This window comes from Ovis canadensis, chromosome 4 (genome assembly GCF_042477335.2).
Source record: "Ovis canadensis isolate MfBH-ARS-UI-01 breed Bighorn chromosome 4, ARS-UI_OviCan_v2, whole genome shotgun sequence".
Classification (NCBI taxonomy): Eukaryota; Metazoa; Chordata; class Mammalia; order Artiodactyla; family Bovidae; genus Ovis; species Ovis canadensis.
Window position 1 is genome coordinate 19236287 of NC_091248.1, and position 27331 is coordinate 19263617.

At 46.0% G+C, this 27331-nt stretch overlaps 1 protein-coding gene and 1 long non-coding RNA gene across 4 annotated transcripts in view; one reads left to right on the top strand and one right to left on the bottom strand.

Annotated features, from left to right (window-relative positions):
- Positions 1 to 27331, top strand: part of COBL (cordon-bleu WH2 repeat protein) — a 304019-nt gene that overhangs the window by 189865 nt on the left and 86823 nt on the right. The gene's annotated exons all lie outside the window — the stretch shown is intronic.
- Positions 21470 to 25003, bottom strand: LOC138439083 (uncharacterized). The gene is made up of 3 exons (XR_011256562.1): positions 24443 to 25003; positions 23012 to 23191; positions 21470 to 22912 (listed from the first exon to the last, which is right to left on the bottom strand). It is a non-coding gene; the product is annotated as an uncharacterized lncRNA (long non-coding RNA).

Sequence of the window (27331 nt, forward strand, 5' to 3'; positions counted from 1 at the left end):
ATCCACCTACCAGTGCGAGAGACATGGGTTCGGTCCCTGGTCTGGGAAGATCCCACATCCTGTGGAGCAACTAAGCCCGAGCGCCGCAACTATGGAGCCTGTGCTCTGGAGCCTAGGAGGCTGCACCTGAGCCCGTGGGCCGCAGGCGCTGAAACCCATGCCGCACACGAGCGGCCACTGCAATGAGAGCCACACTCGCGGCACCCAGAGAGCAGACTGCTTAGCAGCGAAGACCCAGCCCAGGCAAAATTAATAATGAAATGCCTGCACACAATTATAAAGAAACATAACTGTAACATTATAATACTGTTTTCAAAAGAGTTCTGGAAATTGTGCAACTATTAGAATGTGCTTACTACTCAACTGCTGGACCATAAAGAAAGCTGAGCATCAAAGAACTGATGCTTTTGAACTGTGGTGTTGGAGAAGACTCTTGAGAGTCCCTTGGACTGTAAGGAGATCCAACCAGTCCATCCTAAAGGAAATCAGTCCTAAAGGAAATCAATCTGGAATGTTCATTGGAAGGACTGATGCTAAAGTTGAAACTCCAATACTTTGGCCACATGATGCAAAGAACTGACTCACTAGAAAAGACCCTGATGCTGGGAAAGATCAAAGGCAAGAGGAAAAGGGGGTGACAGAGGTTGAGACTATTGGATGGCATCACTGACTCAGTGGACATGAGTTTGGGCAAGCTTCAGGAGATGGCGAAGGACAGGGGAGCTGTCCATGGGCTCACAAAGAGTCAGACATGACTGAGTGACTGAAAACAGCAACACCTGAACTGCAGACTTAAAACTGTTTAAGATGCTAGGCTTTACAATGTATATATTTTATTGTAAATAAAAATAATTATTTGCCACTTATTATTGAATGATGAATAAGTGATTTTACCATTTTCTTTAAAAAGTCAAATCCCTTACCATAAATGTGAAAAGTATACTTTCTCCAAATGCCTTACTTGTAGCATATTTTGGGGTAAAATATTTTTAATGACCCTATGAAGGTTCACTGAGGCCTGAAACATCTTTTAAAAATATTTATCTGTTGCCTTTTGGCTGCATCGAGTCTTAGTTACAGCATGCAGGATCTTAGTTGCAGCAGGATCTTTCACTGACACGGGCTTCCTCTTCTCTCTCTCCTCTTTTCGCCATAGTTTGGTCATGCAGGCTCTCTGCTGTGGCACATGCACTTAGTTGCCCAAGTTGCATGTGGGATCTTAGCTCCCTGACAATGGACAAACCCATGTCCCCCACACTGGAAGGCAGATTCTTAACCACTGGACCACCAGGGAAGTCCCAGTGTTAAACATTTTTAGTGGTTAGATTTGACATTGAAATAACTTGAGTTTTAATCCTTCATTTTTCCCCTTCAGGCACTTTCTTTCTGATACATGTCACACCATTTTGACACTGTCTTTCCCTCTGAGCTGCTCAAGCTGGAGTTATCAAGGGCTCTTTGGTTTTCTCTTTCTTTTTTATACAACTGTCTTTATTTACAGAATTTACTTCCTCCCATATGTTAAAGTCACCAACACAGGACCCCAGCAGGAAGTCTGAGAGCATGTAGCATGCCTTTGCAAAGGCAGCGAGTAAACAGCGACAAGTTGTACTTAGGTGAGCTCCAGCCATTTGCAGTTCCTGTGGTCATTCTCATCCACTTTCTGCCTGTACAACTTTGGACAAATCACTTAGAAGGACTTGCGGATCACCCGTTCTGATTTCTAGTTCCTCAGAAGTAAACGGCTTCCCAGGTAGCTCAGGGGTAAAGAAATCTGCCTGCCAGTGCAGGAGACGCAAGAGACCCAGGTTCGATCCCTGGGTCAGGAAGATCCCCTGGAGAAGGGAATGCCAACCCACTCTAGTATTCTTGCCTGGAAAATCCTATGGACAGAGGAGCCTGGGAGGCTCCAGTCCATGGGGCTGTAAAGAGTCAGACAGGACTGAACCTGCACTCATGCAGAAGTAACTAAGCATAACCCCTGCACGTGTCTGCATAACCAAAGCTGTTCTGAAATGCTGATACAGGCATAGGACTTGTAAGAGTGCTTGCAAGATTAGCAAGAATTTTCAAATACTTAAAGTTCTATATGTTACGGACAGTCGTGAAAGCTGGACCATAAAGAAGGCAGAGCACCGAAGAATTGATGCCTTCAAATGGTGGTGCTAGAGAAGACTCCTGAGTCCTTTGGACAGGAAGGAGGTCAAACCAGTCAATCTTAAGGGAAATCAACCCTGAATACTTGTTGGAAGGACTGATGCTGAAGCTGAAATTCTAGTATTTTGGTCACCTGATGTGAACAGCTGACTCATTGAAAAATTTCCTGATGCTGGGAAAGACTGAGGGCAGAAGGAGACGGGGGCATCAGAGGATGAGATGGCCGGATGGCATCACCGATGCAATGGACATGAACTTGGGCAAACTTTGGGAAATGGTGAGGGACAGAGAGACCTGGCGTGTTGCAGTCCATGGGGTTGCAAACAGTCAGACACGACTGGGCGACGGAACAACAACAATGGGTGAATATTCTTTTCAAGGAAACAACCTTTGGAAAACACCTAAATAAAACCTGACTGTTGCCATTCACCCGTTTACGTGGGGGCTTCAGGGGCTTCCAGAAAAGACTTCCATTCAACAGACAGTTGACCTGTATTTGTGAAACAGAATCTTATTTTCTCCCTTAGAAACTTTTCTTAATTCCCGGTTTCCATATTAACGTAGGTTTGAGGCACAGTTTCTAATTTTAGAAGTGAAAGGACCTTGGGGATCAAGAACACAGCTTCATCCTCTCCCTCTTACTCTATAAACGAGGGACCATGGCTAGCAGCCTTACCCACCCCACCAGCTGATGAGTTTCAGTTTCTCCAAAAGAACTTGGTTCTCATGGTCCTCAGATTGATGCTTTACGGCTATTATTTACGAATTTAACATTTCTATTAGTATTCAGCTACTTCTTCATATAAACTATTAGAAATTGTGTTTCTGTCTATACCCATTATTATTAGGATCACAACAGATCCAAGACAACAGAGTTTGAATAGTGTGATGATTGAAGAGAAGTAATAAAACCACGAGAGAAACTTGCCTGATAACCAGACTGAGGGAATCAGTCTTTGCCAGATAATGTTCAATGGCCCCCCACTCCAGTACTCTTGCCTGGAAAATCCCATGGAAGGAGGAGCCTGGTGGGCTGCAGTCCATGGGATCGCTAAGAGTCGGACACGACTGAGCGACTTCCCTTTCACTTTTCACTTTCATGCATTGGAGAAGGAAATGGCAACCCACTCCAGTGTTCTTGCCTGGAGAATCCCCGGGATGGAGGAGCCTGGTGGGCTGCCGTCTATGGGGTCGCACAGAGTCAGACACGACTGAAGCGACTTAGCATCAGCAGCAGCAGTTCTCTCTGACTCAAGCCTGTGATATCTGTTAGACTTTCTGCTGTGATGTGATCCCTGGTGACTTTAATTATAAAATAGGAGCTAAAACACTTTCTGGCAATGCTGGGAATGAAGAAACTAACTTCCTGTTTGGTGTCTGAGTTGCGGATACAGCTGCAATTTCACGTGACTCCAGGAAGACTGGATAGCCTTGATGTGCAGATGGCACGTTTCTTTCAGTGCCCCTTCTCTGTGGCTGAATCCAGACTGCTCCCATGGCGTGGAGCTCAGGGTTACATGTTAGGCTGTACGCGGCATTCCAGGAGGAGGTAGGCTCTGCCTGGACGTGAATGTGAGGCTCTACCAACACTGACCTTGGCAACTTTGAAGAAGTTATTTTACTTCCAAGGCCCCCAGATTGTGCGACAGTAAAATGTACTTTTGGTCCTGGTGCCCCAGCGTGCCTAATGTGTTTCCCAGAGCTTCACGGCCTCGTGTGCCCACCTGTCCTTGGGTGCACGGGGTCCTGCAACTTGCTTCTGACCCACAGAGTGTGCCACAGGCCATCAGCTATCACTTCCTCAATTAGGTTGCCTGATATGGTAAAGATGGTAGAACGTCTCTTCTTTGGTTACATTTTGTTGCATAACGTAAGATTCCATCTTAGCAGAACCAGGAAAGGGCTTCCTTCCTTTGCTTCAAAGAGGCCAACATGCATGACATGAACCGCCTTTGAAGAGGAGACTGCCTGTGATAGGGAAATGCAGGTGGCGTCTCCAAGCTGAAGATGGCCCCCAGTCCAGAGCAAGTGGCCAGGCCCCTTGGGCACGCAGCTGCCAGGGAAAGAGCTCCTCCAGCAACTCCAGTGGGCCTGCAAGTGCGTGTTCCAGGCAAGAAGGCAGCCTGATGACACGCTGTGAGGCCCCAGGCAGGGAGCCCCGCACAGCTGTGCCCACACTGCTGACAAAGAGCCTGAGACCCCCGGCAGGGAACCCCGCACAGCTGTGCCCACACTGCTGACACAGAGCCTGAGACCCCCGGCAGGGAACCCCACACAGCTGTGCTCACACTGCTGACACAGAGCCTGAGACCCTGGGCAGGGAACCCCGCACAGCTGTGCTCACACTGCTGACACAGAGCCTGTGAGACAACAAATATGTATGTTTGAACCACTACGTCTAGGTTAATGTCTTACGCTATTGTCCATGGGGTCCCAAAGAGTTGGACACGACTGGGCAACTGAGCAACAACAGCAGCGTTTTATGCAACTATAGAAAATTACATAGATTCAAGAAAGTCATCCATGATCCCCAGTATTCCTGACCTAAAAGCAGCACCTAAATTTAGGACAGCCATCAGCCTCTAGAAATTGAGGGGAAAATATCAGAAAAGAAAAATCCAGAGAACCATAAATTCTATGAATAAATTCTGCCCAAATCTCTGGCTGGTGGAATCATGCATGCGAGAGATGGGGGCCAAGCAGCCTAGCTGAGAGGAAAAGAGCTTGAATTGCCAGTTTTCAGAATTTTCATTGTGAGTCCATTCAGCTTGTTATCTCTTAAAATAAAACAATTAACACTCTTTGGAGGAATATAAGAGAGTCCAGCACCTTGTAAGCAAAACACTCAAAATGTCCAGGAGACAAGCCAGAATTATTCAATATATAACAAACCACAGATATGCAGATGACGCCATCCTTATGGCAGAAAGTGAAGAGGAACTAAAGAGCTCTTGATGAAGGTGAAAGAGGAGAGTGAAAATGCAGGCTTACAACTTAAAATTCAAAAACCTAAGGTCATGGCATCCAGTCCCATCACTTCACGGCAAATAGATGAGGAAACAATGAATGGAAAGAGAGACAGACTCGAATTCCTTGGGCTCCAAAATCACTGCAGATGGCAGTTGCAGTGATGAAAATAAAAGACTCTTGCTTCTTGCAAGAAAAGTTATGACAAACCTAGACAGCATATTAAAAAGCAGAGACATCACTTTGCTGACTAAGGTCCGTATAGTCAAAGCTGTGGTTTTTCCTGGAGTCATGTATGGATGTGAGAGTTGGACCATAAAGAGGGCTGAGCACCAAAGAATTGATGTTTTTGAACTGTGATGTTGGAAAAGATTCTTGAGAGTCCCTTGGACTGCCAGGAGATCCAACCAGTCAGTCCTAAAAGTCAACCCTGAATATTCTCATTGGAAGGGCTGACACTGAAGCTGAACCCAGTACTTTGGCCACCTAATGTGAAGAGCCAACTCATTAGAAAAGACCCTGATGCTGAGAAATGTTGATTTACAATGTTGTGTTAAGTTTCAGGTGTATAGCAAGTGATTCCGATAGACATATATATGTATGTCTGAGTTCTAAAGTACAGCATGGTAACTACAGTTAACTATACTGTATTTTACACACTTGAAAGTCACTGAGAATAGAACTTAAATGTTCTAACAAAAAAAGAAAAAAATAGAAACTGCCTGAAGGGAAGGACATGTTAGCAGACCATATTATGGTGATCATTTCACAATATATCAGTATATCCAATCATTATATTATACATCTTAACTTATACAATGTTATATGTGAATTGTATCTCAATAAATCTGTAAACAATAATGATCTAAGTCAAAGAAGAAGCAACAAAGGTAATTTCGAACTGAATAAAAACAAGAGTACAGCATATTAAAATTTGTGGAATACAGCTAAGCAATGCTTATAGGGAACTTTATAATTTTGAATGTTTATATTGGAAAAAGAAAAAAATTAAAAAGCAAAGATTTAAGATTCTATCTTAAATTGCTAGGAATAGTAGAACAAAACAAATTCAAAGAAAAAATAGAGACATAAAAAAGAATAGTTATTAAAGAAACCAAAGTAGAAAAAGAATAGACAAAAATCAACAAAACCAAAGCTTTCTTGGAAATAATCAAAAGATCAACTCATTTAGATTGATAAGAAAAAAGATCATGTAAATCACTTCTATCAAGAATAAAAGATGAATCACTCCTATCACCATTAAAAAGAGAATAAGAAAATGGTGTCACATTTATACCAACAATTTTGAAAAATTAAATAGGCAAATTCATTAAAAAATACAACTTAGGAAAATTGCCACACACTAAAACAAAAACTTGAAAAGCACAGAGGGTTGCAGTCAATATTAATCATTACAGGGTGCATTCTTTGTCCAGCCTCTCTTCTCCCCCATCTAATAGGTATGAACCTCATGCACGCTTACTTCTGTAGCACGAGGAGGGCCGCCTGGTAACCCTCCGCGCCTGTAGATGGCACGGATGAAGATGGGGACTGGGAGCTGTTCTTTGGCGAGATGAGACAAGTTGATGCCACAGCCCACTGCTGTCTTGGCTGTATTTCTTTCTCTCAAGTAGGAAAAGTCACTGAAACTAAACAACCTTGCTGACCATGGGCTCTGGGTCCCTGCAGAAGAGCATCTAGGCAGCTGGTGGTGCCACGGAGGTGCCAGCAGCACGTAAATCCTCATGGTACCAAACTGAGCGCCTGCCCATGCTCACCAGCCGCACAGAGGCAGTGTTAGTGTGGGACTCTGGCTGACTGTGGAGCTTCTGCTGGCGGCTGAGATGGCAATCTGCCTGCGATGGAGGAGGCCCGGGTTTGATCCCTGGGTCAGGAAGATCCCCTGGGGAAGGAAAGGGCAACACACTCCAGTATTTCTGCCTGGAGAATTCCATGGACAGAGGAGCCTCATGGGCTACAGTCCATGGGGTTGCAAAGAGTCAGACACAACTGAGCAACTAATACTTTACTGGCTAACTATGATTCCTCGAATAGTTAAGATGTTCTCCTGGGAGTGGGATTTTTGTTTTGGAATTTTTTAAATTTTATTGAAACATAGTTGATTTAAAATGTGTTAGTTTCAGGCGTATAGCGAGTGATCAGATATATATTTTTTTATAGTCTTTCTCATATTCTTTTCCATTATAAGACATCAGGTATAGTTGCCTGAGCTCTACAGTAGCTCCTTGTTAATCTATTTTACAGATGATAGTGTCTATATTTTAATCTGAAACTCCTAATTTGTTCCACCTTTACTTTCTTCTTTGGTAGCCATGAGTTTGTTTTCTATGCACAAGTCTATTTCTGTTTTGTAAACAAGTTCATTGGTATCATTTTCTTTTAGATTTCACTTGTGAGTGATATATATTTATCTTTGTCTACCTTACTTCAGTTTGTATGCCAGGTGCAAATGGCATCATTTCATTCTGTTTATGGCTGAGTAATATTCCACCACATATATATATATATATATATATATATATATACACACACCCCACATTTTCTTTATCCATTAATCTATTTTTGGACTTAGATTGCTTCCATGTCTTGGCTGTTGTAAATAGCGATACTATGGGTTTTTTTATGTTGAATTCCTAGTTCAAAACACTTCTTCTGCCTACATTTGGAGCACATAGGAACAGTGGTTGGTCCTTAACTCTATGTACCAACAAGAAGAGGACACCAGTGTGGAGATGGGGACCACCTCCCACGGAGGGAGGCTGGCCCCGTGGCGGCTGCCATTGTGACAGGTCACACCTGAGGCTGTGGCTGCTGGAGCCTGGTGGTGCTCACCTGGCTCCAGCGTGCGGTAAACCTCGGCCCGGGCTTCACTGCTCGTCAGCAAGCTCCCTGTGGAGGGCCAGCTGGAGGTGTCCTAGGGTGGACGCAGCGGTCTGGACAACAGGTCCAGAGCTGTCTGAAGTGTGCCATACTGTGAATCCGTCTGACTGTCAGGGGTGAGAGGACCAGACCGACTAACCCAGAAGATATGCACAGCCACCAAGAGGGCGCAGAGGGATGCGGGGCCGTCGCCGCGGGAGAGGGATGCGGGGCCGTCGCCGCAGGAGAGGGATGCGGGGCCGTCGCCGCGGGAGAGGGATGCGGGGCCGTCGCCGCGGGAGAGGGATGCGGGGCCGTCGCCGCGGGAGAGGGATGCGGGGCCGTCGCCGCGGGAGAGGGATGCGGGGCTGTCGCCGTGGCAGAGGGGGGTGGGGGGCTGTCGCCATGGCAGAAGGGGGTGGGGGGCTGTCGCCGTGGCAGAGGGATGTGAGTGTGTGGGTCTCGGTCGTTTGGAAGTCAAAGCCCCTTGGTTATCTCTAGGGCTCCCTGGTGGCTCAGACAGGAAAGAATCTGCGGCAGTACAGGAGACCCAGGTTCTGTCACTGGGTCAGAAAGATCCCCTGGAGAAGGGACTAGCTACCCACTCCAGTATTCTTGCCTGGAGAATTCCAGGGACAGAGGAGCCTGGTGAGTCACAGTCCATGGGGTCACAAATGACATAACTAAACAACAATATAAAATAAGCAATTTTAGATTATATGAAGAGACCCACACTTAATTCCCTCAAGTTCAAGTTTGTTTCATATTTCTAGCAAACTATTATGATTAAATTCTGAGGCAGCAAATAACACATTTCTGGTATGGAAGAGAAATGATTTTAAATAGTATTGAAAAGTACTGATTTCTATATAAAGGACTCACTCAACCATAGAAAATGTGTTTTCTTTCCCCCCAAAATCTACTGTTCTGGTAGATAATTGGCACAAAAGCAGCACGCTATCCTTTGTGGTGTTCTTTGCGTGTTTCCGTCTCGCTTTCTGTGTTTGCCGAAGGACAGAGCGTTAAGGAGCCGTGGTGGTCATCTTAATCCCGGGAGGTGGTGACTCTCAAATCTTCCAGCCACTAAAAGCTTCTTCTCAAAGAAGGTCTTGTAAGAGGAAACAGAGCCTTATTGAAGGGAGAAGAGACCAAAGTGAGAGCATGGCTTCTTAATGAAAATTTTAGACGCAAAAGCAATAGTAGTTCATTTAACCTGACTTTTCCTTATGTAGTTCCAGTAGCCGATGGAAAGTCTGATTAAGTCTTCATTATCTGTGTTGCTGCAGTATACTTTGTATTTTATTTCTTTTACATCTTCTGAGTATCGGTTTGCACTTGGTGCATTTGCTTTTAGCTTAAGAATACTGCTGGAGTCCTGGTCCTAAAGTCAACAAAACTAATGATGAAGCATAGGTGTTATGGTGCTGTGGTGTCTTCCTGCTAGTTTAATTTGCGTTTCCCTAATGACACCTTTCCACATGCTCAGTTGCCATCTAGACGTTTTCTCTGGGGAGGTGTCTGCCTTGGTCTGTGGCCTGTTTTTAATCAGATTGTTTTCTGTTGTTGAGTTTTAAGAGTTGTGTGTATGTTTTGGGTAACAGACCTTTATCAGATGCATCAGATATTTTCTCCCAGTCAGTGGCTTGGCGTATCATTTTTTGACAGTATCTTTGGCAGAGCAGATTTTTAATTTTAATAAAGTTCTGCTCTTCAATTAACTTTTTCACAGCTCGTACCTTTGGTGTTATATCTCAAAAGTCATCACCAAACCCAATGTCATTTCAGTTTTCTCCAAGATGATCTTCCAGGAGTGTTATAGCTTTGCATTTCATATATTTAGTCTGTGATCCACTTTGAGTTATTCTTTGAAAAGGGTGTAGGATCTGTGTCTAGATTCGCTTTTTTGCTTGTGGATGTCCAGTTATTCCAGTGCCGTTTGCTGAAAGATTGTATTTTCTCCACTGTGTTGCCCTTGCCCTTCTGTCAAAGATCAGTTGACTATATTTGTGGAATCTATATCAGGATATACTTTTAAACTTACCCTATGGCTTCCCACCTTTCTCCCTACTACTTTTGCAAGCTTTACTTAAATTGTATCCAAGCCTATACAGTTGTTGTGTCTGTGTGTGTCTGTGCATGAATATTTGGGAACATCTAAATGGATGTCCACCTGAAAATCTCTGTGGGGTGCTGACTGACCCACCCAAGCCCATCCAGAATGGTCCCAGTGCGTGTGAACAGTACCCAGCCCTGACCGCACATCTTCCCGGGATGTGCTCGCTCTGTGTCCCTGTAGATAGTGTGAAGAGAGTGGTATAAATACAAAGCATTCTGTAGTCAGGGTCTTCCCCCTGTGTTTCCCCCCTAAGAAGTACACCCGCTTCTTGCTTCTTGGGAGAAAAGCTATGACAAACCTAAACAGCATGTTAAAAAGCAGAGACGTTACTTTTCCAACAAAGGTCCCTATAGTCAAAGCTATGGTTTTTCCAGTAGTCATGTGTGGATATGAGAGTTAGACCATAAAGAAGACTGAGTGACCAAGAATTGATGGTTTTGAACTGTGGTGTTGGAGAAGACTCTTGAGAGTCCCTTGGACTGCAAGGAGATCCAACCAGTCCATCCTAAATGAAAACAGTCCTGAAAATTCACTGGAAGGACTGATGCTGAAGCTGGAGCTCCAATACTTTGGCCACCTGATGCAAAGAACTGACTCATTGGAAAAGACCCTAATTCTGGGAATGATTGGAGGCAGAAGGAGAAGGGGACAACAGAGGGTGAGATAGTTGGATGCATCACTGACCTGATGGACATGAGTTTGAGCCAGCTCTAGGAGTTGGTGATGGACAGGGAAGCCTGGCATGGGGCAGTCCATAGAGTCACAAAGAGTCAGACACGACTGAGCGACTAAACTTAACTGAGTTTCCTATCTGCCAAAATGTGTTGGGGGGCTGTTGCCTGTGCTGCCTGGAGCCCCACTCAGGTGCTGAGCAGCACAGGTGGGCAAACTTTACCCATGCTCTTGATGAGGCCCCAGTCCAGGGGGAAGACGGGCTCAGCAAGTACAGGTGCCCTGGGGCACTCGAGAGGCAGATTTTCATGTTTTGTGGAATGGGACATTGCACTGGGGTCTTGAAGGGTGGATAGGAATCTGCTAGATACTGAACGGGATAATGCAGGTAGCGGGAACCTTGTGGAGGCTGACACGTGTGAGTCCTTTAGGAGGGGTAAGATGAGGTAGGAAGAATCGGGGCCCCACTGAACAGCTGCCTGGCTGCCACAGACATCATTTGGGTTTGATTCTACTTACAATTTAAGTAGGGAGTGAGCTTCCCAGGTGGTGCAGTAGTTAAAAAATTTGCCTGCCAGTGCAGAAGTGTGGGAGACACAGGTTTGATTCCTGGGTCCGGAAGATACCCCTGGAGGAGGAACTAGCACCCCATCCACGCTGATATTCTTGCCTGGAGAATCCCATGGATAGAGGAGCCTGGTGGGCTACCGTCCATGGGGTCACAGAGAGCTGGTCGTGACTTAGCAGCTGGGTACTCGAGATCATGACACCAAATAAAGCCCAGCTTCTGTCCAGGAGCGCCCTGAGTGGGGTCAGAGCTGAGCAGCTCCCACCCTCCTCCTGCCCTCTTCTTGGAATATTCTACTGTTCCTTGTCGTCATTCAAGGCAAATGTCCAGCTCCTCAGAGAGGTCTCTCAGCCCTCCAGTTTAACTGCCTGTGTGAGCTCTCCATCCTCAGCCTGCAGATGTTTCTGTCTTTAAACAATGGGTCACCACTTAAAATTGTCCAAGCCTTTCTTCTCTCTCCCGTCACCAGGATGTGCGCTTGTGAGTTGAGGGATGCAATCTGCCTTCTCTGAGGCTCTGTTCACTCAAGTGGGCCTGGGCCTGGCACTTAGTAGGTATCTGGGGAAATTCTGAGTAAACACGTGAGTGACCAGTAGTGGGAGCACTGTGAAAACTACCTTGAGGATGGGAAAGGCTGGAGGCAGACCACGAGGAGAGAGGGCTTTAAAGTAAGCCAGGCAGAGATGCTCTGGTCCTGAACGACGGCAGCGGCAAAGGGAAGGAGGGAGCAACTCAGGAGAAGACCCAAAGCCCATCCAGAGCCACGTGGTGGAGGAAGTGTGCCCCCTGGGACATCCCCCACATCCAAAGATACAGGGAAAAGGACACTTACAGACAGCTGAAACCTAGGTTCGGTCTTCAGAGCAAAAGGAAGACTCTCCTTTGACCACGCCCCTTTGGAGTCTCTCAAAGCCCCGCTGCATCCCTGCTTTGCTTGCATCTGGGCAGCAGCAGCAGCATCTTCCTCTGCCTGCTGTGGCCCTGTGCTCCCTGCAGCTCCTCTTCCTGCCCTCCCCACTCTCTTCCCTCTGCTGTGGCTCCTCCAGGGTTCCTCTGTCCCCTTTCTCCTATGTGTGCTATCTGTGCCTCCATTACCAACTGTTCCCCTCCATGCGGATAGTTCTCAACCTGCCTGACGTGACCTCACTCCCTGGGAGTTCCAGGAACAACCGCCATCCAGGATCCCCCGTGTGTTTCCTGAGGACCTGGGTCCCAAATCACAACCCATGCCAGAACCTCTATCATTAAGATCTCTTTTTTACAGTTCTTCTGTGCTTTTTCCCACCTCTTCTTGCTCTCTTCTGCTTCTTTTAGGTCTTTATCATTTCTGTCCTTTATTGTGCCCATCTTTCAGCGAAGCGTTCTTTTGATATTTCCCATTTTTTTGAAGAGCTCTCTAGTCTTTACCCTTTGTGTTGTCCTCTATTTCTCTGCATTCTTCATTGAAGAAGGCCTTCCTGTCTCTCCTGCTATTCTCTGGAACTCTGTGTTTAGTGTAGTGTCATTTTCCCTTTCTCCCTTGCTTTTCCTTTCTCTTCTTTTCTCAGCTATTTGTAAAGCCTCCTCAGAAAACCTCTATGCCTTCTTGCGTTTCTTTTTCTTTGGGATGGTTTTGTTTGCCTCCTCCTGCACAATATTCAGAGAAGGCGATGGCACCCCACTCCAGTCCTCTCGCCTGGAAAATCCCATGGACGGAGGAGCCTGGTGGGCTGCAGTCCATGGGGTCGCTAAGAGTCGGACACGACTGAGCGACTTCACTTTCACTTTTCACTTTCATGCATTGGAGAAGGAAATGGCAACCCACTCCAGTGTTCTTGCCTGGAGATTCCCAGGGATGGGGGAGCCTGGTGGGCTGCCGTCTGTGGGGTTGGACAGAGTTGCACACGACTGAAGCGACTCAGCAGCAGCAGCAGCACAATATTACGGACCTTCACCCGTAGTTCTTCAGGCACTCTGTTTACTAGATCTAATCCTTTGAATCTATTTGTCACCTCCACTATATATTCATAGGGGATTTGATTTAAGTCATACCTGACTGCCCTAGTGGTTTTCCCCACTTTCTTTAGTTTAAGCCTGAATTTTGCTATGAAAAACTGATGACCTGAGCCACAGTATGCTCCAGGTCTTGTTTTTGCTGACTGTACACAGCTTTTCCATCTTTGGCCACAAAGGACGTAATCAATCTGATTTTGGTATTGACTATCAATACTATTTAGTAGGTGATGTCCATGTGTAAAGTTGTCTCTTGTGTTGTTGAAAAACGGTGTTTGCTATGAACAGTGCGTTCTCTTGCCAGAATACTATTAGCCTTTGCTCTGCTTCATTTTGTACCCCAAGGCCAGACTTGTCTGTTACTCCAGGTATCTCTTGACTTCCTACTTTTGCATATACTATTGATACTATGTATAAAATGGATAACTGACGAGAACAGACTGTTTCCTGATGCGCAGGAAACTCTACCCAATGCTCTGTGGTGACCTACATGGAAAGGAAATTCAAAAAATAGGGGATATATATGTGTGTGTGTGTGTGTGTGTGTGTGTGTGTACACATATACGTATGGCTGATTCACTTTGCTGTACAGCAGAAAATAGCACAACACTGTAAAGCAACTATAATAAAAAATTGTTTACAGAATGAAATTATATCATTTCCAGCAACATGGTTGGACTTGGAAATTATCATACTGAGGGAAGTAAACCAGGCAGAGAAAGGCAAATACCATATGCCACTTAAAATGATGCAAATGAATTTATTTACAAAACAGAAGTGAGCCACAGACAGAAACTAGTCTCTGCGGTTGCCGAAGGGGAAGAACAAGCTAGGAGTCCGGGATTAAGACATACACACGACTATGTATGAAACAGACGGCTAACAAGGACCTGCTGTCCAGCACAGAGAGCTATGCTCGGTGCCTTACAATAACCCATAAGGGAAAAGAATCTGAAAAGTTGATATGTATAATTGAATCTTGCTGCTGTACACCTGAAAGCAACATGCTGTTGTAAATCAACTATATTTTCATAAAATAAAAATTTGTAGAAAGAAAAGTAAGCCAGAAAAAAAAGTAAAATTAAAACACAAAGATTACAAATCTTCAGATAACTGTCTATGTTTAGTAGGAGAAAAATTAACCCTCCGTAAATATCTGTTGGAGGGGTATAAGAATCTTTGGTACAATTGGGGAAATAGGAAGGAAAAATCAGACTTAAAGATTTTATGTTAAAATCTCTATTTAAGGACCCAAAGCACATAATCAGTATTCTGTTTTAGGGCATTTTGTGCTAAGTGAGGTAGAAAGAAAGTGCTGAAATAGCAACTTTTGTTTCTTCTCATAACTTTCCATGAAGCATGCCCAGTGTTTTTCTTTCTGGAATTACCGAAGATGGTGATGACAGAAACTGTTTTCCCTGGCAGCTCGCCTGCTCCCACCTGTGAAGAGGGCTTTAATTTTCAGGGATGGAATATAAACAACCTAAGGGAGTCATTTAGTTGACCCGAGGCACTCGAGTTTGGGTGGAGACTTTTCAGACTTTCTTAGGAGCCTAAGAATAAGACAGAATCCAAAAACATTGAATAGATCCCAGAATTTCCATGGCCAAAAGTATGGAGCCTTGGTCATCTAATAGTAGCAAATAACTGATAAATTCCCCACATCTTGGGTATAAGTCTATGCATGCTTTGTACAGTTCCTGGAAAGACTTTTTTTTTTCCTAACTTTAGGACTGAACCTATCAGTTCAATTAGCTTTTGCTCCCTCCATCTGCCCAGATGACACCCAGAAATCGGGAGAACGGGAGACACTGCCTTCCTTAATATGATGCTTGCTCACATAGAATCAGCGCTAGTTTCTGTGTGCAGATGTGCTAAGTCTCTTCACTCGTGTCCAGCCCTTTGTGACCCTGTACACTGTAGCCCGCCGGGCTCCTCTGTCCATGGGATTCTCCAGGCAAGAATACTGAACTGGGTTGCCATGCCTTCCTCCAGGGGGTCTTCCATCCCAAGGATCAAACCCACATCTCTTACATCTCCTGCATTGGCAGGAAGCTTCTTTACCACTAGCACCACCTGGGAATTCCCACTTTATTTGTAGTGACCAAAATTAAATCGTGGCATCACCGACTCAATGGACGTGAGTTTGAGTGAACTCTGGGAGAGAGTGAAGGACAGGGAAGCCTGGTGTGCTGCAGTTCATAGGGTTGCGAAGAGCTGGGCGTGACTTAGTGATTGGACAGAATAACAACAGTATCCAGTATCGTCCGACAGCAAGATTCCCTTTTGAACTTAAGACGATAGAGGTACTCTAAGATTGATAGAGTACCACATATTATGTCATCGGTGACCATGGTGGATGTACTCTTTATGGTGGGACTTAGGAACCCCTGTACGACCAGGATATGATGTCACCATCTCCTTGAATCCCCTCCCCAAATTTCCAGAAGGAAAGTCACAGGTCAGTACTAATACCTAACTCTTTCCTCAGGGCTGTCTCACCTGGGGAAGGGTGGAGAGAAGGGGTGTTTAGACAACCCCCCACTGAGGGCAGATCCGATCTGTTGAGTAGGCGGGGTCTGAGGGCTGTGTCCTCAGGGGACATTGGAAGGGACGCATCCTTGAGAAAATGCAAAGCTAAATAAATAGTAAACGGACAGAAACAAGCAAATCCCAAAGGAAACACGCCCTTGGGGTGTCAACTGAAAATGATGCACAAATTGAAAGTTGAGAATTATATTTTATTCAGTAGATAAAACTGAGGACCGAAGCCTGGGACACAGCCTCTCAGATAAGCTCAGAAGAGGTAATAGGTGGTGGAGCTGGATATATAGCGATTTTTGCAACAAAGACCAGGTAGTTGGAACATCCAAAGGTGACTGTTACTTAAAGAAAAGCTGACATCTGAAGTTAAGGAATGTAGCACTTTTCTATGTCCGGGAAGATGCAAGGTGGTCAGTGAAATCACCCTTTGGTATGCACCTCAGTTATCTAGGGCCAGTATCCGGGAGCTGGTGATGGACAGGGAGGCCTGGTGTGCTGCGATTCATGGGGTCGCAAAGAGTCGGACATGACTGAGCGACTGAGCTGAACTGAACTGATCCTATGCTCTCTCATCCTGAGTCTCAGAGTCCACCATTGCGGGTGGTGGTGGCTGCAGTGTCTGAAGGTTTGATGGTGGGCATCCTGGTGGGCCTCTGCTCCAGGCAGAGTTCCCTTCAGGGCTTACCACTGGCCAGGTCATAATGGGATGTTTGCTGCAGCACCCTTTGTTTACTAATATTGTGCAATATCTTTTCACTAATGGGCTGGCCACAGCCAGCTCTGGGGACTTGCTAATTCCCCGAGTGATGCACCTTGACCCAAAGCCCCAGACTTGGAACTCCATTTCCTCCCTGGCTGCTACTTCCCCTTCCCTCCCTGAAGGCATGGCACCATGACCAGTGTGTCAGTCTGCCTGGGTTCTTGTATAATCTCTGCAGGTGCCCAGATGAACAGAACTGGGCCAGTGCAGCTGTGGGAGCAGAGGCTTAGCATCTCCTGGCAGGCAGGTTGGAGCTGCCCCAGGTGCCAAACTGATCCTCAGTTACCCTCTGGTCTGCTCCAAGACAGATTTCACAGCAAAGCTTCCCTCTGCCCAGAGCTCGCTGTCCGCTCCCATCCAGTTCCCTCAGCAGCTTCTGCCACAAGATTTTACTTTTGTTTTCATTGAAATCTACTTGACATATAACATGTGTATTTCAGGTGCCCTGTGGGCAGATTTGATACATTCATGTATGGTAATCTGGTTGTAACAACAGTCAGCACCTGTGTTCCCCCACATGCCTATCCTTTCTTTTTCTGGTGAGAAGAATCAAGACCTAGTGTTTCAGCAAGTTTGATGATTATCATAGAATATTACTGCCTATGATCGCTGTGCTAAGTACTAGATCTCCAAGGCTTATTCATCTGCTCTCTGTAAGTTTGTTTCCTAAAACTACCTCTCTCCTCACAGCCCAGCCTCTGGTTACCACCATTTTACTGTTTTTACAAGTTTGGGTTTTTTAGATGCCACATATTCTGAGTCATCTTAGCGCAATGCCCTCAAGGTCCATCCACGTTGTCACAAGTGGCGTCCAAATGGACACACGTGAAAAGATGCTCAATGTGACTCTTCAGGGAAGTGCGAATAGGGACCACAATCAGTATCACCACACACCTATCAGAAAGACTGTTATCAAAAAGTCAGGAAATAACAAATGTTGGCCACAGTGTGGAGAAGAGGGAATCCTCGTGCTGTGTTGGTGGGAATGAAAAATGGTTAGCCACTACGGAAAGCATTAAGAGGCTTCTCAAAAAATTAAAAACAGAACTGCCCTACAACCCAGAAATTCTACTTCTGGGTATATTCCCAAAGGAAATGAAATCAGTATATTGAAGAGATCTCTGCCCTCATGGGCAGGAAGCATTTGCAGATTTCAGGCAGAGCATGGCCTGCTTTGCTGTCCTGTGGAAGGATCTCGGGTGGGTGTGGGGAGGCCAGGGAGGGGCTGTGACACTTATTCAGCTGAGAAATGACTGTGGGTTCAGGCGAGCAGTGACCGGGCTACAGAGGAAGACTGGCCTCTGTTGGAGGGGTGTGGACTATTCCAGGAAGGTACGCAGCGTCTGGCCCAGAACAGCTAGAAACAGGGAGTTATTGTTCCCCTGAGATAGAGGAGGCAGGGGGAGGAGCATGCTAGCAGTAAAGAACGCCCGCCAGTGCAGGAGATGAAAGAGATACAGGCTCTATCCCTGGGTCAGGAAGGTCCTCTGGAGTAGAAAACGGCAACCCATTCCAGTACTCTTGCCTGGAGAATCCCATGGACAGAAGAGTCTGGCGGGCTCCAGTCCACAGGGTCACAAAGAGGTGCAGTCGCCTAAAGCGACTTAGCATCCATGCACGTGGGGGAGGAGCAGGTCTGGGGAGAGAATCAAGGGGTTGGTTTGGGCAGGCACCTGCCCGTGTCCAGGCGCTCCTGTCGACAGGCATTTAGGTGTGTGGCCGTGGAGCTCAGGGGAGTTCAGGCCAAGCTGTGAACCTGGAAGCCGGCACAACGGTGGCCTTGACATCACTGAATATGGAAGAAACCACCTTGAAAGTTCTCAGGAATAAAGGGAAGAGGCCAAGGACTGCCCCTGGGGTGGGCTCAGCTGCCAGAAGGCGAGGGGAACGTGGGCAAAAGGCCCCCGGAAGTGCGCCCCCAGCCCCACGCCTGCCCCAGGCTGCTACGTCTTATCCCCTGCCCCGTGCCCTGTGGCACTCCACCCCGACAGCCTGCCCACCCCGTCTCTGCTCCACGCCGCGCTGGTTTAGAGGCCCCGCCCTCCCGGTGGGTGTGAGCGCCCTCCGCACAGCGGCGCTGTCCATCCTTATCCTGCCTGAGCTCTGCCGCCTCTGACTCTCCTGATCACTTCGTGCTCCGTGACACCGCACCCCCTCAGGTTTTTCCAGCTTCCCGGAAACCTCCATCCTGTACCAGCCTCATGAAAGTTAGGCCTGCTTAGGGCTTTGTCTTTTCCTTTCTTCCCTGACCCTCTTCCTGGACAGTCCCATCCATGCTTAGCTTCAGCACACTGCCATGCAAGTGTCTCAGTGGGACACCTCCAGCCTGTCCACAAGGAAGTCCCACAGACATAGCCAAAACCAACCCCCTGTTTCGCTTGTTTAGGGAGGCCCCCGGAACTGTTTCTCCACACATGCAGCCTGTGGCGAGGAGCAGTGCCATTGTGCATGAGACATTTGATCATTACCTACCTCCCTTCCAACGAAGTCAGCCTCGAGGTCCTGTCCATCTTGCTCACCTCTTATTCTCAGTGCCAAGCGCAGTTTCTGACACATAACAGGCTCCTACAAAGTCACCTGTCCTCAGGGGAAAACAGGCATTGGTTTCATCATACAGATGCTTTTGGTTACAGCATTCACCAAGTTAATGGATATTTAGTGCCCACCCAAAATATGCCAAGGACAATTGCCAGCACTAAGGAGACAGCAGCAAATCCCGCAAAGGGTCCACCTTCAAAACAGGGTATTGTGTCAGAGACCACGGGCTGGCCCCACGTACAGCCCCTTTTGTAAGCAGACGAAGTGTCAGAGCGGTCAGCTCTGTGGCCTTCAGCAGGTGACTGGGGTCCTCTAAACTCACTTCTCCTTTCTGGACAATGAGACAGATGTTTACTCCATCAGGTTGTTTTGATGATTAAACAGGGCAGCGGGGATGTACAGGAACCCTGAGTGCAGCATCTTCCTCTCGGCACGTAAGCTGGGATCATCAGCGCTCTCGTTCATTAGTCAAGGTGAGCCAGGTGGGATTGGTCTTAAAAACATCATTCAGCTTCTGGTCCTCTGTGTCCTCACCTGTGAAATAAAAGAGCTGGAGTTCCCGCTCTAGAATTTTGTGTTCTGTGATGTCCTTTGGTTTGTTTCCTGTTTCTCTAGCAGACACACATATATCACTTCCTAACAGCATTTCTGGCAGCTGGGGACAGTTCTGAGCGCTCATGTGATATGTATGTGATGCCTTATGGTGCCCCGTGAGGTGGGCACTACTATTGTTCCATTGAAAAGCAAAGAGCAAGCCACAGAGAAATTAGTATCTGAATGAGCACGGGCGGCTGGCTTAGATTCTGTGCGACTCACAGCTCCCAGGGTGGCCTCACTTTTCTGCAAGAGGTGTAACCCCCGGAAACCTAACTAGCACACCTAACCGCATTCTCTGAGGAGCCTGCCATTCCAAGACTGGGGTCCTTCCAGGTTTGATTCTGGAGGTGACCTCCAGGTGTCCAGGTCCCACTGCGCTGTCTGCCATTGGCTCGGGGGGTGATGAGAGAGGGGTCAGACCGTGAAAGGTCTTAGTAGAAACTACCCATCAGTGAGGATGGCATTCTCTGTCCTTTTCATGATATTAACATATTTAATCCTCCCAGGCACTAAAGAAACAATACATATTTTCATCCCTGTTTTACAAGTGGAGAAATTGAGGCACAGAGAGATGAAGCAGCTTATCTCGCAGTGGAAGCAGGACTCTAACCCTGCTTGCTACCTCCAGGGTCCAAGCATGACCACCATGCTATGCTCTCCTCTTGCTGATACATTTTTCTACGCTGTTATTGTTCAAATCCTTGTGATCATCCTCTTAAAAAGCACAAGTGTATTTAGAGGAAAATTATACAGAATAATCATCACGTAGAAACAGTAGTTGAAATTTTAAATGAGAGCAACCTCATTATACCTTAATGTTGGCATCCTGGTGTCCCTGGAGAATGAGAACATGATCAAGAAATAAGTACCTTAGAATCCGGGACCCAGCCTCTGAGATCTAATGCCTAATGGTCTGAGGTGGGGCTAATGTAATAATATTAGAAATGAAGTGCACAATAAATATAATGTGATTGAATCATCCTGAAACCTTCCCCACTCCCATCCGTGGAAAACTTGTCTTCTGTAAAACTGGTCCCTGGTGCCAAAAAGGTTAGGAACTGCTGCCCTAGACGACTGAGGCTTTATCCCTTAAAGTAAAAATCTATTCTGTTCAGATCTTATTTAAGCAGTTCCAAGGGAGATCTTCCTAGACTGCATCACTAGTTTTTCAGAATTCTCGGATGTGACACTGACCCTTCCCAGGAAGCTCTGGATTTATTGTTTGTTGTTCAGTAGCTAATTTGTGTCTAACTCTTTGCAGTCCCGAGGACTGCAGCATCCCAGGCTCCCCTGTTCTTCACTATCTCCTGGAGTTTGCTCAGACTCATGTCCATTGAGTCGGTCATGCCATCCGTCCAACCATCTCATCCTCCATTGCCCCCTTCTCCTTCCCTCAATCTTTCCCAGCATTAGAGTCTTTTCCAACGAGTCAGCTCTTCACATCAAATAGCCAAAGTATTGGAGCTTCAACTTCAGCGTCAGTCCTTCCAATGAACATTCAGGGTTGATTTCCTTAAGGATTGACTGGTTTGATCTCCTTACTGTCCAAGGGATTCTTAAGAGTCTCCAGCACCACAGTTCAAAAGCATCAGTTCTTTGGTGCTCAGCCTTCTTTATGGTCCAACTCTCACATCTGTGCACGACTACTAGAAAAACCATAGCTTTGACTAGACGGACCTTTGTTGGCAAAGTGATGTTTATTGTTTAGATCAAGCTTGGCAGGAGCCTGCCAGGTGTGACAGGGCAGGAGCCTCCTGTTACTGATCACAGACATGAGCTGGCAGCCAGCTTCTGCCTGGTTCTACAAAGGTGAGGTTTCCAGCAAGCCAGATTTTCCCTGAATAAGATGCTTCAGAGGGGAAAGGAAGCATCAGTCACAACATCAGGTTTTCAGATTCTAATGTATGCTATTACTGGGTTTTTTGATGATGATAGAGGTGCCTGCAGATTTATAAAATAGTTGTCATTTGTGTTGTAAGCTCATTTCATCACTTTGGGAGAAATGTAGAGCACATAACAAGATTAAGTCCAGATTGATTTAATAAGAAACTATGAAAAATTATACCAGGAGACTACATTAAAGTAATAAGAATTTTAAACATTTGAAATCAAGAAGCCCTTTCTTAGTATGACCCTGGGTTAGCAAAAGAAGGTGGGGTCAGGGGGAAGACTTGACAGGTTGAACTAAGTAACTTTTATATTCCAAAAAATGTAAAAAAAAAATACAGAAAATTAAAAGACTGTAAGAAGCTAGGGAAGATATTCACAACATATATGTCATTTAGAGGATTGATACTAAGATAAGGATAACACCATGATAGGGAGAAAACAGCTTACTGGGTATGGACCGTCTCTTTCTCACAAGCACAAGTAAAGAATAATCATTTAAAAATGCTAGATCTAAAAAGTAACTGGGATACTTTTCACGGACTCTGATAAGAAACAGAATGGTTCTCTTGGTTCTGCTGTTGAGTGGGGTGGGGAGAAAGTGGGGCGTCAGTGAGGGTGTAAACTATAACACAGCCTTTGTGAAGGTCTGTTGAGCAATGTGTCTCCTGCTTTGTCTTGAATTTTATTTTATTGTGCTGAGAACCCTTGATATGAGACTCAGCCCTTAAACCGTGCTGTGTGCCACGCGTCCCCCTTGATTCTGCGTGCAGGGTTGTGCAACAGACACCTGGAGCTCACCCACCTTGCTTGGCTGAAATGCCTGCTGGTTAGTGACCTCCCCCCCACCTCACTTCCCCAGCCCCGGGCAACCACCATTCTACCCTTTGAGTCTATGAATTTGCCTAGTGTATTAGACCTCTGTGTGAGTAGAATCATGCAGTATTTGGCTCTCCAGGTCTGGCTTATTTCAGGTAGCAGTGTCTTCGGGGCTCATCTGTGTTGCCGCATGTTGAAGAATGTCCTTCTTGTTTCATGACTGAGTGCCCTTCCACTGTACGAAGGGACTACAGTTTCTTCACCTGTTCATCTGTCGATGGACATTCAGTTGATTTCCACGTCCTGGCTGTTGTGGACAGTGCTGCAGTGAACGCTGGAGCACGCGTCTACTTTGAGATCCCGATTTCAGTTCATTTGAAATTTGTGTTGCCTGTGAGCCAGTGAGCTTATGGAGCTGTGTTAGAAGAGAACAAAATGGAAACAGATTAAATATGTGAGCAGCCTCTTTGCAAATGTATTCAAAATAGTTGTCGGAAAAATCGAAATGCCAAACCTTGAGGGTAGGTACACACACGTGTGGTTCCTGCAGAGGTGGACCCGTCCCCTCCTCAGGGCGTGGGAGAGATTCCCTACCCAGCAGTGGGCAGTATCACAGGTGGAAAAGCTGTTTTCCTTCTGAGAGTGTGTTCTCGCTTTAGTAAATATTCATATATGTAGATACACAGAAAACAGGCTGAGGAGAAATACATCAATTTAATAGAGGTTGTCTTTTAGGGGTAGAGGTGAGGAGTTTCATTAGCATTTCATATGCTCCTCTATTATTTGAAATATTTTTAGTGGTCATATATAGTCTTCCTTTGTCAGAGTAAAAACAATAGAGTATTCACATTTTGAACAAAAGAGAAATGAGAATACGAGGCCAGAGCTGTGTTATACTTGCAGGCTGTCATAAATTCCTTCTATAATATGCTCCATTTATATAAAAAATTCCTGCTTCAGTCTTTCTTATATTCAAATAAACATTTGATTCCTGACGTGCAAAGGCAAGAAGTGAGAAATTGTGGCAATTCAGAGGCTGATAAATCACACCCTTTACTATAGAGAGCTCAAAGGCAAACAGAACTCAACGCAGCAGGCATGGCAGCAGATGGCTAGGACCCAGGGAGGGGAGCTAAGGGCTGACCTCTGAGTGATGCTCTGCCCCTGCATCTGGGCAGCAAGAGGGGCTGACTGACTGTCACCCAGAGGACGTCAGGGGTCTTCCCTGAGAAGTGGCCTTGAGGAGTGAGGAAGATTTCAGCAGGGGCCGATCTAAGTGCTGGGAAAGGAAGGACATTCTAGGCAGAAAGAACAGCGTGAGAAAAGGCAAGGAAGCAAGGACCCAGCTGGGCACAGCCAAGCCCCCTGGAGCTGTCGATCCAACAGAAAAAAGGTTTCCTTCTTTCACTTGCGTGTGCCAGGGCCCAGCTTGGAGCTTACTGGCACCAAGCACACGTGCCTACAACGATGGATGGATGAGGCAACAGGAATAGATATTTCCACTCAACACTCTCAGAGTCTTATCTTCCAGACCTGAGGAAAATGGTTCAAACCAAGATGAAATCTCAACTCTGCCCACTTGGGAGCTGTCTGACCTTGGGCAAGCAATCTTTTACAAGCTTTAGTTTCTTCCCTTATAAAACAGAAATAGTGAAATTACCTCTCCCTGGGGGCCTCTGAGGCACTTTTATGATATGCATTGGCACCCTTAGTAAATGTTTAATAAATTCTCATTGCTGCCAGTGTTAATAATATTTTCTATTAGCCTGTATATATTGGGTTTTAAACACCTAAACAAACTTTTTAGCCAATCTAGTACTTTTGTTTAAACACCTTGAACTAACAAAAGCTCCAGGAGGAAAAAAAAAAAAAAAAGAGGTTTGCCCATTAGATCTTATCTTGGTTGGAGTCTCAGACCTTGCCAAACACTTTGCAAAGGCATTACCTTAATTGATCAGAAGTAGCCGTGTGCCCGGAAAACGCATGGTCTTCAGCCGTTGTTGAGGGACTGTGCTTCTATCCAGGAGAAGGGCAACCGGGGGCAAAGCTGGACCATCTTGGCAAAGGCTCGAGGAGTTTGATGTTTCTCCAAATCTTGTAATGAGGAGTGAGCCAGAACTTTCTTTCAACGGGGAAAAATTGCTTTTCCAAGCTGCTGAGCCAGAATCGCTTTCCTGATCCGTTTTTCTAATTATCTCCCACTTGATGCCGGTGCTCAACAGAATCTGGAACGCGTCGTCATTATACAGACGTCAGTGGGAGCTTAGCAGGCACTGATCAACCAGCGTGAACTCACAGAGGAGACTGTGTCCCAAGTCAGCCCCAAACTGCAGCTCTCGGCAGCCTTTCCAGCCAGAAGGAGATCATGTCATGTTACAGAATTCGCTCTTCTCCATTCGATGGTGGGCACCAGTAGGAGGTCAGGAACTCTGTCACTCCCACGTATCCTTTGAGGTCACTGTCCTTCCAGTCACAGAACAAGGAGCTAGCAATAGCTGGGGAGTTGCTGGGAAAGTGACCAAGTGACATTAAACAAAATAGCTCATCATCTTTTAAGAAGAGATTGAGGAATGTGGACTGGAAAATCAGACAGGCAGGCACATCCATAGTGTTTGAGCAATCCTGATTAATGAATGGATGACTGTCAGCCCCGAAGGAAGAAATCCAGGAACCAGAGCCGGGGCGCTCTGCCTTTCAGCATCGTCATCGCACGCAGCCTGGTGAAGATGGAGGCAGGATTATGGTGGTGCTGGTGGACAGCAGGTGGCCACCTTGGACCCGGGCCTCCCCGGCTCAGGGTCTCCTGAGGGTCCAGCTCACACACCCCACAGGCAACCAGACCCCAGGAAAACCAGGGACATTAACAATGTATAGACACTGATAGAACAGTGGAAAATTTGACAGCCGTTTGTTTGAAAGAGTCTTGGTGAATTTATCCTGAGTTTGGGAGGTAACCACATGACGAAGATTCTTAAATTGGGGAAACCAGTTTTTGAATCTGCTTTTCCTCCAATCTTATGTGTTCCTTACCTCAGAGGTTATAGTCAAGGAATGTATCCGAAACTCAGTAAAAGGAGGAGAAAAGGGCACATGGGGAAGATAAAGGACTTCTAGGAAGTTTAATTCGTCGTCACTGAAGTCATAGTCTTAATATTCCGCCAAAGACAGCGGGGGTGAATTGAATGGACTGTGGCTGATGGAATCCACACTTGCGTCTCTTAGATTTCCTGCGCTGGCAGGCAGGTTCTTCACCACTAGCACCACCTGGGAACCTTCAGCAAGTGTCCTAAAGATATGCATAGTTGGGGATGCCCCCAGTGAGCCAAGCGGGCTTCTGACCAGAAAACTCCAGGAAAGCTCATGAATGTTCACAGATCCTATCCCCTATCTTCAAAAACACACTTACTTAGGAGCAGTTGGCCAAGGGCTTCCCTCGTAGCTCAGTCGGCCTGCAATGCAGGAGACCCGGGTTCAATCCCTGGGTCAGGAAGATCCCCTGGAGAAGGAAATGGCAACCCACTCTAGTATTCTTGCCTGGAGAGTCCCCATGGACAGAGGAGCCTGGTGGGCTACAGTCCAGGGGGTCACAAAGAACATACAGGACTAAGTGACTAGCGTGCGCACACACACACACACACACACACGCACACACACACACATACACCAGAAGAAAATGAAAATAAAGAGTTTTTATTGAAGTATAGTTGATTACCAATGCTGTGTCAGTTTCGGGTATACAGCAAAGTGATCCAGTTACACATCTATCTATTCTCCCAGATTCTCTTCTATTGTAGATTGTTACAAGATACCGTGTTCCCTGTGCTAAACAGTAGGTCCTTGCTGATTGTCTAGTTTATGCCTAGTAGTGTGTATATGTCAGTCCCAACCTCCTAATTTGTCTCTTCCCACCACTTTCCCCCTTTGGTAACCATAAGTTTGCTTCCTTTATCTGAAGGCTGTGTATCCCATTTAGATTCCACATATAAGTGATATTACATGGTATCTGTCTTTTGCTGTCTGTCTTACTTAGTGTGATCATCTCTAAGTCCATCCATGTTGCTGCAAATGGCATGATTTCATTCTTTGATATAGCTGAGCAGAAAGACGTGTTTTTTAAAGATATAAATTAACAGCCTCAGAGAGAAAAGAGAGTATATCCAGAAAACAAGACATGAGTGAATGAGGGAGTGAAGTCGCTCAGTCGTGTCCGACTCTTTGCGACCCCGTGGACTGTAGCCTACCAGGCTTCTCCATCCATGGGATTCTCCAGGCAAGACATGAATGTATTTCAAAAAGATACAACAAAAAAGAGTGCTTGGAGGTTAAAAATATAGTAACTGAAAACTTAAAAGCCAAAAGAGTTGGATAATGAAATAAAGGAGATTTCTAAGAGAGGGGGTAAAAAGGTGTTTTCTTTTTTTTAATTAGTCAAGAATATTCAAATACAACACAAATGAACCTATTTACGAACAGAAACAGACGCAATTTGCTGTACAGCAGAAATTAGCACGCTGTAAGTCAGCTTTGTTTCAATTAAAAAGGAAGAATACTCCAAAAAAATTAGGAAATTGATTTAGAAATCACAGTGTTCAAGTAATTGGAATCCTTAAAGAAAAGAGAAAACAGAGAAAAGGAAAAAAATCTTTGAGGAATAGCACAAGAACATTCTACTGAATCACAGGATGTACGGACCGCGAGTCCGTGGACACCCCAGCAGAGGGTAAAGAGCAGTTTCACCCCAGGCATGCCTCAGGGTGGTCCGTGACCTAAGGAGTGAGGCAACGCCCAAGCCTGCCTGCGGCAGGAAAGAAGACAGACAGACAGCCTGGGTGGG